Source organism: Vanellus vanellus, assembly GCF_965231255.1.
Source record: "Vanellus vanellus genome assembly, chromosome: 1".
Lineage (NCBI taxonomy): Eukaryota > Metazoa > Chordata > Aves > Charadriiformes > Charadriidae > Vanellus > Vanellus vanellus.
In genome coordinates, this window is record NC_138905.1 from 168,526,920 (window position 1) to 168,544,319 (window position 17,400).

A 17,400-nucleotide genomic window follows, 5' to 3' on the forward strand; every position below is an offset into this window, starting at 1 on the left:
TTGAAAGATATAAAGCAAACTTACCTCAACAGCTCATTCTGTAGTAAGCAATGATGTCATATATTTAAAACTCAGAGTTAGACTACAGAGCATAAGCAGTAGCTCTAATTATATTGTATATATTAACATTCTCTGATTTGATTACAATATTTAAATTCATAATTGACATTACTAAGAATGCATATGGCAAAGTATTAAAAAAAAAATAAAAAATTAGTACCAGAATCAATTACAGCATGAGAGTCTCTATTGAAGTAAGTACAGGGAGGGTAAATGGAAGAAAATGAATTTTGAAAATATAGGGTTAGAATTCTGGTGCTTTTCCTTTGTCTTTTCTTTTTCTTATGTCTGCAAATAGGCCTGAGTCTTTCATTCAGAAAAGAAATCTTCCCTTCCCTCCTCCCTATTTGTGGTAATGATATGGAATTTATTTAGATCCATTTTAACTTGCAGATCTCAGAACTAAGGAAGGATTCAACATTTGTGGAGTTTGAACATCATTTAGCCGTGTCAATAGTCATAGCTTTGAATAGTCATGTTTTCATTATTTGCCTCAGAATCACAAAAGGAGAATGATGATAACTTCCCTGCTTGTATTACAGAAGCTTTGATCATTGTCCAGCAAGTGCTTTTTACAGTATTTTTAAAAATAATGCTTTGATACAAGGGAGGAAGAAATTCTGTGCCATTCAATTTAGTTTCATGAAACACTCAACATTTAACACAAAGAATTCCAGAGCACTTATTAAATAAAACACAGTGCAAAGCCTTTCCAGAACTATTTGTTCTTGAGAGGAGAAATTTCTTTAATGTTCTTTCTGTCCATACCCCAAAAATGTGGCTTGAGAGGACAGTGAGCAAAACATAGTGGTTCTGATGATAACTTTGAAAATATATTGCTCTCAGGTCAGATTTACTTTGAATTTTTTAGTTTTCACCAACACAAAGCAGTGGGATACATGTAGACCAAAATAATAACGTTGCATTCCACTTCAGTCAGCAGTCTGAACAACAGAATTTGCACTTTTATGCCAGCAGTGGACACCTTTGAGTTTCACTAACTTCCTGTGAGCTTCTGTGTAGAATTAATGGATTAAGGATTCACCTTCAAAAGCCTAAACTGAGTAGGCTATTTCTTTTCTTGTACCACATTGCCCGAGCTGTGATAACCAGAAATTTCTGACCTGGAGCTTCCTCCATGTAATCAGCTGTCAGGCTGTTTGATTTAGGACTACTTAATTCAAGATTATTTTATTTTTATTTTTTCCTCCTTGGTCTGCTACAGTTGTTATCTGTTAATCTCATGGTCTCATTATAGAAGCCATCTTTTCTCCTGTGCAGATTTAGGGAGGCTGGATGAAATGCATTAACATGATTGCTGTTTTCTGGTGAGCATACATTTAGAGAGGCAGGTTAATCCACTATGTGGCAGATGAGTATGGGTAATCTCATTTATGTCAGGGGTATAAGGGATGAGAATCCTTTGGATTTTATTATTTTAATTAAAAAGAAATAATCAGTCATACATTGTGTTAGATGAAGTCTAACAAATCTGTCAGGAAGTGCCAAGCAGCCAATATATTGATACTGAAAGGATGAAAAGAAATGTTGTGACTTCAATATTGTATCCTACATGCATATTGGGATGATCTAAATATTGGTGAATTTGTTCATGCATATTTATTTCTCGAATAGTAATAATTTTAAAACTTTAAATAAATATCATTTTATAGTAATTAGAGGTGCAGCTCATATATTTCATTCTTCAAGAGCAATAAAGAATGAAGGAACAGCCACATGCCTTTACATTATTTGAATATTGAAAGACAAATAACAAGCTTCATTAAAATTACAGTTTCCCATCTCAGCTATAGTGGATTGCTAGCAGTTTTCATTGCATTTATTTGCATTAAAATTATTATAAAAAATAATAAATTTTCTGGTGAGTCAAATCTGTTATTATGAATATGGAATTGGTGACTGTAAACTTACCTGAACAAAATGTTAGAATGGAATAGAATAGAAAAGAATAGAATAGAATAGAATAGAATAGAATAGAATAGAATAGAATAGAATAGAATAGAATAAATTCAGTCAGAAGGGACCTACAATGATCATCTGGTCCAATTTCCTGACAATTGAGGGCTGACCAAAAGTTACAGTAAAGCATATAAAGGACATTATCCAAACGCCTTTTAAACACTGACAAGTTTGTGGCATTGACTACCTCTCTAGGAAGCCTGTTCCAGGGTTTGACTAATCTCTTGGTATAGAAATGTTTCCTGCTGTCCAGTCTAAACCTCCCCTGGTGCAGCTTTAAACCACTCCCAAGTGTCCTATCACTGGGTACCAAGGTGACAAGCTCAGCACCTCCCTGTCCACTTCACCTCCTCTGGAAGCTATAGAAAGCAATGAGGTCACCCTCATAGGACACTCCTTCCAACCCTTTCACCAACTTTGTTGCCCTCCTGGGGACACATTCAAGTACCTTAAATGCGCCCAGAGAAGTACGATTTACCTGGTTTACTATTTAAGTGGTTTGATGGATATGTTTAAAATCGTTACTTAAAAACTTCTTTCTTGCTACTAACATCTAAGCACATTTAGCAGGTCAGATAAACTGCAACAGATGTTTGTGACATGCTGCCTCATTTTAGGGCAAAAATCTTGCTCTGGAATACATCCGTGTTGGATCTTTTTCAGCCTTAGCTAGACAAGTTCAATCACAAAAACAAATTATATTCACTTAAAGCAAGTGCAATAATTTCCTCCTGATCCAGAGGAGAACTTAATCCTATTTTTTTTTTTTAATTCAATTCTAATATGAAATGCCTTGTAGGCTTTTAAGTTTTAGAACACACACTCATTGCTTTCCATGGAGCTTGCTTTCCCCTCTGTAGACAATATAATTATAACCAATTTCAAATAACTGAGATGAGAAAACTATGGATTTCCCTAGGCCCTTCATTTCTTACTTGAATTTTCTATTATATGTTAGCTTTTTAAAAAATAAACAAGATCAAGTGGTTGATCTATGCTAGACTCTCTTCCTTTTGAAAACAAGGCCACTAATTTATGCACCTAATTAAAACAAGAAAACTTATTATCATTCTACCTCTTTACTCAGATTTCGAGATAAGAATTGATATAGCTATAGAACTCATGAGACATGCAGAGATCTGTCAGATCATTTTTCTGTCCTTGTGAAATTTTATAACTAAAAAAACTAACGTTTATTTGGGACCCTTTATTTATAGCCTAACAGGAATAACATTATATACTCCCTCAGCTGGCTATAATGCTGCAATTATAAATACAAATGGTTTCCTAAATTCTGCTGATATCACTGCTGTGGTTGTCTTCATTTATAATTGGTTTTAAGGTTCAGATAGGAAATACTTTTCTTTGATGTTTTCACAAGTGGGAAAAAATTATGTGCCTTTCTGTGCATATCTCAACAGAAGATAAACAATTTTAATAGCCTATGGGATTGCTAATTAGAGCTAATTGTGGCTTGATTGACCTATCTTGACAGTAAGTACCTTACAAAACTTGCTTTCTTCACAAAGTGAGGATTTGCTTGCATGAGTAACTGATATGTACTGAACCTTAGAGGCAGAGTTGTTTGGTTGTGATCCTCTGAATTTGTTAACTTATATTTCATAACTTTTTATCCACTTATAAAACAATGGCAAAAACTCAAGCTCATCACTTGTGTATTGAAAGGTATATTGTTATTCTGTTGCTGTCTACAAAATCAGAAACTAGCAGAGACAAAGTAGTGAATCAAGATCTGAATATCATAGATAAATTATTCTCTGTACAAACACAGAAAAAAATGTCAAAAGGGAATTATGAAATCTCCAAATCTTAAGGGTAATGTAGGTGTTCAGTGCAAATGATGAAGATGAAATTATGGACTTCTCCAGATCAACAGAAAACCTTTCTCTCATTTCACCAGACACAGGGTTTTCCCCCAAATTTTTGTTGTGTTTCTCTAAAAAAAAAAAAAAACCAAACCACACAACTGTTGAGTGCTGAATGTTTTCCCTAAGATGTGCAGGTTGCCATATAACATTCTGAGCTTTTCAAACATTTTTTGAAACATTTGTATTACTTTCTTTTGACATATCTGTTGTAACTGAATGTAGCCCAGTGAGCAGTACCACCCAGATAAGTGAGACCTGACTACATCTGCCCAGCTTGAATTCACTAGGCTGACTCAGGATGATCTGGATTACAAAGATAACATTTTTTTTTCATAAGACACTTGGGCAGCAACCTAGAGAGTAACAGAAACTGGAGATGTAATCACTAGTTGGCCCCTGGGATGGAGAAAGTGAGAGATTGGCCCAGGCTTATGAGAATAGCAAAGCCGTTGGTGGTTTATGCTGATAGGAAGAGATAGAGATATTGCTGATAGGAAGAGTCCACCTTGGACTTCCGGAAAGTGGACTTTGGGCTCTTCAGGAGCCTGGTTGACAAAGTCCCCTGGGAGGCAGTCCTCCAGGGCAAAGGAGCCCAGGAAGCCTGGATGTCTTTCAAGACAGAAGTCCTAAAGGCGCAGGAGCAGGCTGTCCCCGTGTGCCTGAAGACAAGCCGTCGGGGAAAAAGACCGGCCTGGCTAAGCAGGGAGCTAGTGTTGCAGCTTAGGGAAAAAAAGAGGATATACGGCCTTTGGAAGGAAGGGCAGGCCACCCAGGAGGACTACAAAGAGGTAGTGAAGCAATGTAGGGAAAAAATCAGAAGGGCCAAAGCTCAGCTAGAGCTAAACCTGGCTTCTGTTGTCAAGGACAACAAAAAAAGTTTCTATAAATATATTAGCAATAAAAAGAGGACCAAGGATAATATCTGTCCTCTAGTAGATGGGGCCGGTAACGTAGTAACCAAGGATGAGGAAAAGGCTGAGGTACTTAATGCCGTCTTTGCCTCAGTCTTCAGCAGTAGGACCAGTTGTTCCTTGAATTCCCCGACCCCTGAGCTAGAATACAGGGATGGGGAGCAGAATGAAGACCCTGTAATCCAAAGGGAAATGGTGAGGGACCTGCTTCAGCACCTGGAGGTGCACAAATCTATGGGGCCGGATGGGATCCATCCAAGGGTACTGAAGGAGCTGGCGGAAGTGCTCACCGGCCCACTGTGCATCATTTATGAACAGTCCTGGATAACCGGGGAGGTCCCAGCTGACTGGAGGTTGGCAAATGTGACACCCATCCACAAGAAGGGCCGGAAGGAGGATCCAGGGAACTACAGGCCAGTCAGTCTGACATCGGTGCCTGGGAAGGTCATGGAGCAGATCATCCTCAGTGCCATTACACGGCACATGCAGGAGAACAGGGTGATCAGGCCCAGTCAGCATGGCTTTGTGAAAGGCAGGTCATGCCTGTCAAACCTGATCTCCTTCTATGACAAGGTGACCCACTTGGTGGACGAGGGAAAAGCTGTGGATGTTATCTACCTGGATTTTTGCAAGGCTTTTGACACCGTTTCCCATAGCATTCTCCTGGAGAAACTGGCTGCTCATGGCCTGGACAGGTATACTCTTCGTTGGGTAAAAAACTGGCTGGATGGCCGTGTCCAGAGAGTGGTGGTAAATGGAGTTAAATCCAGTTGGTGTCCAGTCACGAGTAGTGTCCCCCAGGGATCGGTGCTGGGGCCCGTTCTCTTTAATATCTTTATCAATGATCTGGATGAGGAGATCGAATGCACCCTCAGTAAGTTCGCAGACGACACTAAACTAGGGGGGCGTGTTGATCTGCTTGAGGGTAGATTGGCTCTGCAGAGGGATCTGGACAGGCTGGACAGATGGGCTGAGGCCAATGGTATGAGGTTCAACAAGGCCAAGTGTCGGGTCCTGCACTTGGGTCACAACAACCCCATGCAGCGCTACAGAATGGGGGCGGAGTGGCTCGAAAGCTGCCTGGCAGAAAAGGACCTGGGGGTGTTGGTGGACAGCCGGCTGAGCATGAGCCAGCAGTGTGCCCAGGCAGCCAAGAAGGCCAACACCATCCTGGCCTGCATCAGGAATAGTGTGGTGAGCCGGACTAGGGAAGTAATCACCCCCCTGTACTTGGCACTGGTGAGGCCTCACCTCGAGTACTGTGTTCAGTTTTGGGCCCCTCACTACAAGAAGGACATTGAGGTGTTGGAGCGTGTCCAGAGAAGGGCTACAAAGCTGGTGAAGGGTCTGGAGGACAAACCTTATGAGGAACGACTGAGGGATCTGGGGTTGTTTAGCCTGGAGAAGAGGAGGCTGAGGGGAGACCTTATCACCCTCTACAACTACCTGAAAGGAGGTTTTAGAGAGATGGGAGCTGAACTCTTCTCCCTGGTGACAAGTGATAGGACAAGAGGAAACAAGAGTTATGTCAGGGCAGGTTTAGATTGGATATTAGGAAGCATTTTTTCACTGAAAGGGTGATTAAACATTGGAATAAGCTGCCCAGAGAGGTGGTGGATTCACCATCTCTGGAGGTGTTTAAGAAAAGGGTAGATGAGGTGTTTAGGGACATGGTTTAGAAGTGGTGGTGTTTTTATCAGGGTAGGTTAATGGTTGGACTTGATGATCTTAAAGGTCCCTTCCAACCTCACTGATTCTATGATTCTATGAAATAGTTAAAACGCTAGCCTTCATGGTGGAGAGGGTGATGCAATAGACAGTATTCAGTGCAAAAGTCGTGCAGAAGTTGAAACACAAGGAAATGGACTTCTGCCATGCAGGGGCTGAGCTTTGGCCGTGGGTGAGTTGGAGTAACTGTCTTCTTCCACTGGGTCATTGGCTTTAAACTGGTTTCAGCTGAACAGATGGGACTGGAGATGTGATTTGCAGGATGGGTATAACAGATGGATAGCAATCACTGTCCTGCAAACACAACAGTGATTGCTATATACCTGCTATACCCATCCTACCAAGCAAAAAAAGTCAAGAAAGATGTAATTGGTATAGTCATGTTTGGTGTTACTACAGACAAGGAGCTAGAATGTGTGGTCCCCAAAAGCCCCCCAATAAAGGGTACCCTGGGCCAAACTCAACTTAAAAATAAGGCCTTGGAACTCAAAAGAAAGAAAAAAATGTAAAAGCTTCAAAAGTTGCGCAGTTATACCTACATCGCACTTGAAAATATCTGTCTTTATAATTTTTATATCTTGTTATGCACAGGGATTAAGAAGCAAAAATATTTTCAGTTGTTAATAAAGGCGTTTACTGTGTACTATGTTACAGATTTTAAGAACAAGAAAGAGTGCACAGAATAGATATAATCTATTAAAATAATACATATTTCATTGGCTTTTTTGGACTCTGTCATGTACATAGTACCTGTGTGTTATTTTCTCTGTAATTCAGAAAGAGGTCTGAGTTTGTAGGGTCTGAAAAGTGAACTCTTACAGGTTAGCAGGATCCAACTAGGTCAAGATTCCTGGAGAATGGATAAAACTGTGAATTGGACATACTATTTGACACCAAGTACTTCCTCCCATGCAGTTAGCATCAATGATATCACAATAGTAATGTACTCTGTTTATTCTTACTGATTTAAACAACCTCTGTCCTTGTGTATCTTTAATATCAGAGAGAAAAGGGATGAACATGAGCCTTTAAACAGAAATGAAATATAATAAAGGAGGGAATATAGAATACTGGATGAATTCATTGACTTCAGAATGCATAAATAAATGTAATGATATATTTATAAAGAAAATCCATGGTCAAAAATGAAGAATGGACCATTTATTTCATGTGATCATTGGGTAGTTAAGCTGTCTGTATGTATTATTTCAACAATAGCACTACACCAAAACTCAAATACCATTCTTGTGTGGACTTAGGGCAAGAATACAAAAAATAGTCAGAGGGAAGTTCTAGTTGTCAGGAAAAAGCAGACAAAAAATATTTCCCCAGACAATTGAATCATTTCCTTTTTTTTTTTTTTTTTTTTTGACTGAACTTCTTCATGCCTTGTGCAGACTATCTGTGGGTTTTAAGTCTTAGCCATACTGGAACATAAGCCTGTGGTCACCATGGGATTGGAACTTTTCATATGGGTTTTTCCAGAAAGTGTGTATCTTTATGTAATCTAATGTAGAGGTTGAATTGCAGAAAGAAGAGCTTTGAAGTAGTTTTGATATAAATTGTAAAAATCTTACAATGCTTCCATATGGGCTCATACAGAAATCTCTGAAACTGAAACAGAGTGAATTCTGTAAGGCTTGTAGAAATGAACTGACTGTAAGCTGTGGTATTCTTGTCCATCAGGTACAATTTTACAACAATCCACTCTTACATCATAAGCGAATCAAATGTAGAACATGATTCCAGATTTTAGGCAACTGTCAGTTGAGAGCTTATTCACACTGTTCTGTGCCTGATGGTGCTTCACAGTTCTGTTCTTTCACCTGATGACTAAAAAAGCTAACTTGTATATGTCATTATTGGTAAATTTTACAGATATGCTATCCCTTCTGAAATGTCATGTATAAGAAATATTCTTTTCCTGTTCTAGAAAGAGAGCAAAATCTGTGGAAATTTTTGCCATAGTGCTTCTGCTATAGTATTTTCACCAGAAAAATTAGCTACAAAATTGTATGAGCTAGTGTCAGTTCTAGCAAACCACTACTGTGAAGCAGAGAAACTACAAACTATGTTATTTTGATGCCTTGAGAGGAGGGCAAAAATAAAACTAAAGAACACAGCTGGACAAGCCTGAAGCTTTAAGAAATTTTAAGAGTTGCTACATGATCCTAGTATTTTTAGAAGCATCACTATCTATACTATACATACTAAATATAACTATACATATGAAAATTAAAAAGCTGGGCTCATACTTCCAAATTCTTTAAGAGTGATCACAATGCCAGTGGTAAGCTGAAAAAAGTTATTATCATTGCATGTACTGACTTAAAAGGCCAAATAATGCAGGTGTCTTAAGAAAGACCACTTGTGGGCTGCTATGCATGCAATGACACATCCTGAATCATAAAATAATTTAGGTTGGAAGTCATCCTTGGAGATCTTCTGGTCTAAATACTCTGTCAAAGCAGAGCCAATTTAGAGCAGGTTGTTCTGGTCTATGTCCAGCTGAGTTCTGAATAGTTAAGGACTGAGATCCCACAAACTCTCTGGACAACCCATTACAGTGTTTGGCCCCTCTTATGTTGAAAAAATATCTCCCCAAATCTAATGAAATTTTCAGTGTTTATCCTTTCCTTTCCCTTCCCTTCCTTTCCCTCCCCTGCCCTTCCTCCCCTCACTCCCTTTCCCCTCCCTTCCCTTCCCATGCCGTCCCCCCTCCTCTTTTTCCTCCTCCTATTCAGGTAATTGAAGACAGCTAAAAGATCTGTGCTTATTCTTCTCTTCCTAAGACTGACAAAGCTCAGTTATCTCAGCCTCTCCTCATATGTCCTGTTGAACTCAGAGGAACATAGCATATATGAGATAAGGGACGATGACAAGAGAAAGAAAAAATTTCCAAAGCATAATCTTACATTCTGAGTTGAATTGTTTGGCTATAACATTATACACAATTCGCTACAGGACTGGCAAGGATTTTGCCATGACAGTCAGGATTTTGCCATGACATTCAGGATTTTGCAAGTGTTTGGTCATCTCAAACTGCACAGCACCTACAGCAAAGCATTTATACCTCAGAAAAAGTCCTAGCAAATTGTCAGAATTTCAGAAGTGTAAGAAACACTAGCTGAATTACACAATAGCATCTACAAGGGGAAAGGAATGTGAATCAAAGACCTTGAATGATACTGAATCAGAGAATTATGCCTGAATATGCAAGTTGACTGAAGTAAAATTTCAGGCTCCAGGGTAAATCCAAAATTAGAATTCCTTAGATTTCTGAACAGCCTGGGAAAATTACAAGAATACTACATTGCCAAGAATGTGAAATAAATGCTGTCTCTTTTCACCATAGGATTTTGTCAAAATTCATTTCCTCTGTTATGGTTGTCAAGAATCAGTTCCAAAATCTGGTCCACAACATCCTAAGGACTTGGTTGATTAACTGATGGGTATGCACACCACTAGTTTGTGGCAAAGCCTGTTGGAGATGTGCACATCTGTGTCAACATCTGAAAGGTTAACAAAAGGGTGGATCATGAATCATTATCACAGACTTGGTCAGTGTCATAATGCTAAAAAAAGAGCATCATGTCACAGATACACCTCTCATGGAATCACAGAATCACGGAGTTTTCAGAGTTGGAAGGGACCTCTAGAGATCATCTAGTCCAACTCCCCTGTTTAAGCAGGATTGCCCAGAGCACATTACTCAGGACTGCATCCAGGCGGGTCTTGAAAATCTCCAGAGAAGGGGACTCCACAGCCTCCCTGGGCAGCCTGTGCCAGTGCTCTGTCACCCTCACCGTAAAGAAGTGTTTCCGTGTATTTGAACGGAACTTCCTGTGTTCTAACTTGTGCCCATTGCCCCTTGTCCTGTCACTTGGAACCATTGAAAAGAGCCTGGCTCAATCCTCCTTCAACCCACCCTTTAGATACTTATAAGCATTAATAAGGTCTCCCCTCAGCCTTCTCTTCTCCACGCTAAAGAGTCCCAGCTCTCTCAGCCTTTCCTCATAAGGCAGATGCTCCAATCCCTTAATCATCTTAGTTGCCCTTCACTGGACTCGCTCCAGCAGTTCCCTGTCCCTCTTGAACTGGGGAGCCCAAAACTGGACACAGTATTCCAGTTGTGGCCTCACCAGTGCAGAGTAGAGGGGGAGAATGACGTCCCTCGACCTACTGGCCACACTCTTCCCTATGCAGCCCAGGATTCCATGGACCTTTCTGGCAACAAGGGCGCATTGCTGGCTCATGGATAATTTACTGTCTACCACGACCCCCAGATCCTTCTCTTCAGAACTACTTCCCAGCAGGTCTGCCCCTAACCTATACTAGTGCTTTGCGTTCTTCCTCCCCAGGTGCAGGACCTTGCACTTGCTTTTGTTGAATCTCATTAGCTTCTTCTCTGCCCAGCTCTCCAGCCTGTCCAGGTCATGCTGGATGGCAGCACGGCCCTCTGGGGTGTCAGCCACCCCACCCAGTTTGGTATCATCAGCAAACTTGCTGAGGATACACTCTGTCCCCTCATCCAGGTCACTAATGAATATATTAAACAAAATTGGACCGAGTATTGACCCCTGGGGGACACTACTGGTTACAGGCCTCCAACTAAACTCTGTGCCGCTGATCACAACCCTCTGAGTTCTGTCCCGCAGCCAACTCTCAATCCACCTCACTGTCACCTCATCTAGCCCATACTTCCTCAGCTTCCTAATGAGGATGTTATGGGAGACAGTGTCAAAAGCCTTGCTAAAGTCAAGGTAGATGACATCCACGACTCTCCCCTCATCCAGCCAGCCAGTTATAACATCATAGAAAGCTATCAGATTGGTCAAGCACGATTTACCCTTGGTAAATCCGTGTTGACCACTTCCAATAACTTCCTCTTCCTCAACATGTTTGGAGATGACATCCAGAATGAGTCGCTCCATTACCTTCCCAGGGACAGCGGTGAGACTAACTGGTCTGTAGTTCCCTGGGTCCTCTTTCTTGCCTTTTTTGAACATCAGAGTGATGTCAGCCTTCCTCCAGTCCTCAGGCACCTCTCCTGTTTTCCATGACCTTTCAAAGACGATGGAGGGTGGTCTAGCAATAACATCCTCCAGCTCTCTCAGCACTCGCGGGTGCATCCCGTTAGGGCCCATGGACTTGTGAATGTCCAGCTTGGCCAAGTGGTCTCTGACTCGGTCCTCCTCAACTGAGGGAAAATCTTCCTCTCTCCAGACCTTCCCCTTTGCCTTCAGAGTATGGGATTCGTGAGGGACAGCTTTAGCAGTGAAGACCGAAGAAAAGAAGGCATTCAGTAACTCTGCCTTCTCTGTGTCTTCCACCACTAGGGCACCTGTCTCATTCACCAGTGAGCCTACATTCTCCCTAGTCTTCCTTTTTCTATTGATATACTGAAAGAATCTGTTCTTATTGTCTTTAACTGCAGTGGCCAAGCTGAGTTCTGATTGAGCTTTGGCCCTTCTAATTTTCCCCCTATATAGCTTTGTTATATCTTGATAGTCCTCATAAGTTGCCAACCCCCTTTTCCAGAGAATGTAAACTTTCCTTTTTTTCCTGAGTTATCTCCTCCCATCACATTCATTCTTCCATTCATGAGATTCAGATATTTGCTCCTTGTGACTTCATATCTACCTGAGGTTTTTCAAACATGATGGAAGGACTGGGAAGGCTGTTTTACCACCTGGGTTCATGTTGGGAGCTTCCAGATCTGGTAGCCCAATAGAAGAGAGACTATTGCAGCTCTCTGTTCTGAGGTCCAGCCACTAGCGAGGCTGAGCATGCATTGCCAGTAGGCACATGCACAAACACACGTACACAATTTATACATACATGTACACATAGCTGTCCACACAGCTGGGCACACATCCAGAAACACTCAGGCAAATACAGATGACATAAATGGCTTGATACCATCCCCTTCTCTGGCTGATCAAGGTGAAAGTCCATTAGTGAGAAATATACACATTCATATGGATCCCTCCAGTAACTGGCCTTAGACACTTACTGTCTAAGTAAGTAACTTGCCTCAGTAGCTGGCCCTTGATGTTCATTCTCCCCAAATGTTGGTACTTGGGTGTGTTGGTACTTGGGTGTGTGAAGCCCCAAAGCCCACAGCTGTTCTCCATTTTCAAATATCCAGACCCCTTCCATACACTCATGTACACACAGACACACTATGGATAGTAGCTGCCCTTAAGCACTCTGTCTACCAAGTAGCTGCTCCTTGGATCCTCTCATCTCCAGTTGCCTTATACACAGACACTCACGTGCAAACGGGTTTCTAGTTAATCCAGAGGTACCACAGTCTGTTCAGTAGTTGCCTTGGACCTTCTGGTTAATCCAGTAGACAACTTGCAGACCCTCTGGTCTATCCAATACTCAGCCTGGGCTAGTGGCTACTCCAATACCTGGCTCCCAGGCCTCCTATCCTACTTACTAGCTAGTCTGACTTGATATTTACTTTAAATCAATAGAGCTGTACAAACACATGGGGAACATGTAGGGGAAGGGGCAACAGGGAGGAACAAAATGATGAATAGACAAAAAAAGGATATAAAAAGGACTGATTGTATGTAAAAGGAAGACTTTACGAACAGACTAGCTCCAGTGTGGGTCACACATGAGCCACAGGTCCTGCCAGGAGCCTGCTCTGGCATGGTCTCTCCACAGGCTGCAGCTTCCTTCAGGGCACTTCCACATGCTTCAGCATGGGATCCTCTGTGGGCTACAGGGTTGATATCCGCTCCACAATGACCCTCCATGGGCTGCAGGGAACAACCTTCTTCATCATGATCTTCACGGGTTGCAGGTGAACCTCTACTTTGGCACCTGGAGCACCTCCTCCCCTCCTTCGTCACTAACCTTAGTCTCTGCAGGGTGTTTCTCTCACATTTTTTCACGCCTCTCTCACAGCTTCTTCACAGTGTTTTTTTACCCTTTCTGAAATATTTTATCACGGAGGCACCACCAGCATCACTGATTAGCCTAGCTTTGACCAGCAGTAGGTCCATTTTGGAGCTGGCTGGAACTCACTCTGTATGGCATGGGGGCAGCTCCTAATGCCTTCTGACAGAGGCCACCCCTGCAGCTCCCCCTGCTACCAAACCCTTGCCACATAGACCCAACACACCTGCACTGTCAGGTAAACACAAAACCATCTACTAATAATGGCAAAATCTTATTTACTGGCCTACAGGTTTCACTATAAACAGTATTACCAATAACACAACATTGATTTTCATTAGATAGGATGTTTCCATGAACATCACACAGGCAGACAATAAATATGACTAAAGATTTATAAAGTACTTTGTTTGCAAAAGACCATGGTGTAGTCCATGTCAGTTTGTCACACTGTCGATAGTGCAAGTATCATTGAGACAATGATAAATATAGAACCACATGTAATATTGTTGGTCCACATTAATAGTTTTAAATGGTTTCCGCTTTTTTCATGAACTTCTCATGAACAGTCACATTTTCACATCAACTCTAGAAAGTATTTTGTGGGTGAAATCATATATCCTTCCTATCTATACAGTCTGAGATAAATGAAAATGCACCCTGGAAATAACAAAAGGTTATGATAGACCTCACAGAGGATGAGAACTTCCCAGTTCAAAGGTACATGACCATGAACAAATCAGAGACTGAATAAACTTTCTGCTCAGACATTGTAATACAATGTATATGTGTAGATGATCTGGGAATCAAACAACATTACAGCAGTAAAACAATGTCAATACTGTGTGCAATCTTTGTGTCAATTTTTCTTGTGGCACTTCCAGTGACATCAGCAATTCATGCTTAATACAGCTGTATAAGGAAGTATATGCTGGTAAATAAGAGTGTTATATTCAAAGACAGCCAAAGCAGTAGTACAATCTGAATGACGGTAGACTTATTTCAAGACTGCGCTTTATTGTTTCAACACAGTCAACCAGAAACTTTTTTTTTTTTTTTCAGTTGGGATGCTCAAATAATATAGAAGCAGAGAATGGTTAAGGTTGGAAGGGACCTTAAAGATCATCTAGTTCCAACCCCCCTGCCATAGGCATGGATACCTTCCACTAAACCAGGTTGCTCAAACCCCCAGTGCTTTATCTGTACATTTTCAGAACTTTAAATACTTATGTATACTTACACATACAAAACAGAATCTGAACTCGACCATTAGGCTTGGCAGGCACAGAGCTTTAAAAATGTTCTAATTATGAAAGTTTGGATATAGTTTTCAGGGTTGAGTATTCAAGAGGACTTGGGTAAGTAGCCCCTATAAGTGCAAGATTAGTAACACAAATACATGCAGTAAATACCCATAAAATATATTAAATTGTTTTGTCATCTGAAGTACTCCTTATTAATACATCATATTTTTGATAGTGCTTCTCTGACCACTTTAATCAGTTCTTTATACTCTCACTTATCTTGCATATATTTCTCCCTAGATAGGTAGATAGATAGATAGATAGATAGATAGATAGATAGATAGAAAGGTAGAAGTACTATACACTTCAAAACATTCTAAAATATGTATTTAGAAAGGAGGATTATGACCATTATGCATGGAAGGAGAGTTGAAACAGTAAGTTGTTACTTTTGAACTGTTTACAGAGGACAGTATACAAAACAGTCATAATGAGGGCATTTACATTTTCACTGCTTATTTGTGTGTGTACATATGTGGAAAACATATATTTGAATTTGTATAGTGAAATGCAAGTGTGGTGCAGATAATATAATACAATATCTATTTTATTGCTATAAAAGGAATAACATTAAAACTTTCATGACAAGAGTTGATAAGACTTTTTAAGTAAAACTGAAAGCTAACTTCACCAAGCTATTTGTAGAAAGAATGTTCTGTCCTGTGGGTTCTGTGTCAAGAAGCAGAAGCAATCTCAATTGAATTTTCTATTGCTTTTATTCCTGTTGCCTTGACATCCTGTGTTAGCTGTTTGTGGTATTATATATGCCCCCATGATAGATGAAGGGGCATTCTGGCATGATTATTTTCTTTAAATAAAGAAAAAAAAAAAAAGGAGAAAAGGAAAGAAAAAAATAAAAGGTAAAAGCCCATTTTCTTTTATTTCCAGTAAAAAGCAAAACCGATAAAGGAGCCTTAGCTTTTTTCTTATTTATTTCATGTCACTAGAACCTTTAAGGACAGCTCCTTAAGGAAGGTAGGAAGGGAGGGAAGAAAAGAAGGGACAGGCAAAGGGGGAGTGAGGGAACAAGGAAGAGGGGAGTAAGAGATGTTATAACTAGTCACAACAGAATATTCCATTACTAATTGATAAATGGGATTATATCAAATCAAATGAAAATAATTTTGTTTTAGGGAAAGAAGATAAAAGGTAATTACCAAGACTACTAATCAGCTTTTTGTACATAATTCCTTCATCACTATGCTAACAAAAATGACTGTTTTTTTAAGGGACAATAGATATTCCAATGCATTGTAAAAATAAATGCTGATAAACTGAATGTTCAAAGGTGATCAAATAGGCTCTAAGAACGTTAGTCAGAATAAATTTGCTAAACGAAAAATTATTTTTGTGTTAACTGTCATGAACTAAAACTTGTTAAAAGAGGTCAGGACTATGCAGCTACATCTACACCATATCTTACTAGTTTCATGAGGAGTATCTGGATAGCTATTTGCCATTGATGCAAAGGTGGCAAAGTCTGGTCCACTGGTACTAGAGAATCTCCGTATAGAGTTTTTTTCAAAGATCTGTGTATTCCTTGGAAATATCAATGCTACCACCACAACTTAATTATCATATTCCTATGTAAGTCCTTTTGTTGGGATTTCGCAAAAAAAAAAAAAAAAAACCTCAATGAACTTACCTGAAAGATGAGCAGCATAGTTATGTGACTTTCTTTCTTTCTCAGGTCCTGATATATTATTAAAAAATAAAATTAAGATCTTTTTGACTTACCTATGGTACTTTATATCAGTCCAAATATTCAGCATCTTGTTGCATCTAAACAAGTCACAGCAATTTTGCCGATTCACTAATAATGAATCTTCTGAAATCTTTCTTGCAACTCATACTACAGTGATTAGTAGTGATGTGAGTAAAATATTAGTCTATTAAATCAAGACAGAATCCCAAATGGCTATAAAAAATAAAATAAAAAAAAGTACTTGACCCAAATTTGTTATGACTTTTAAAAATAATCTCATCTGGTTTTCTAAAGGAGAAGTAGCATCCTTAAAATTCTCAAGTTTAGAGAATATGTTTTTTATACCTTTATAAGGTGTTTTGATTTTGAAAGAATGACAGCAATGCAATTTAGGGTAAGTATTAACTACTACTTTGTGTATTTTTTCTCATATGAAGATTTGTTTATTCCCTACATTGGCAGTTCCTAATAATCATTACTTGTGCTCAAGTTGATGAAAACATTAGACTAGACCCTGGACCCTAAACATAAAAATGAATTAGTGTCAGGTCTAAAAAATAACCTTGATTATTTAAACAAATTTAAATGGGTTGTAGGGAATCAATTCAGTTGCCTAAATATTGGCATCTAATACAATTTAGGATAACCTAGGCTATCTTGATTCCCACCTGCTGGTTGAGAAAGGTTCAGGTCCACCATAGGTCTTGTGCAATACCTGTCATATGACCTAGGGCATGGCAAATAAAACTGGGCATCTGTGTTTAGACAAATAATTTGCCTAAATTATTGCCTAGATTTTTAGAAGTCCACATTTCCTTAGGCGCTTAGAATGGGATTTAATGTCTCAATTTATGTTAGCTCACTAGTATAAGCTAGACTTCTTCTTCCACATTCTATTCAAAAGACAG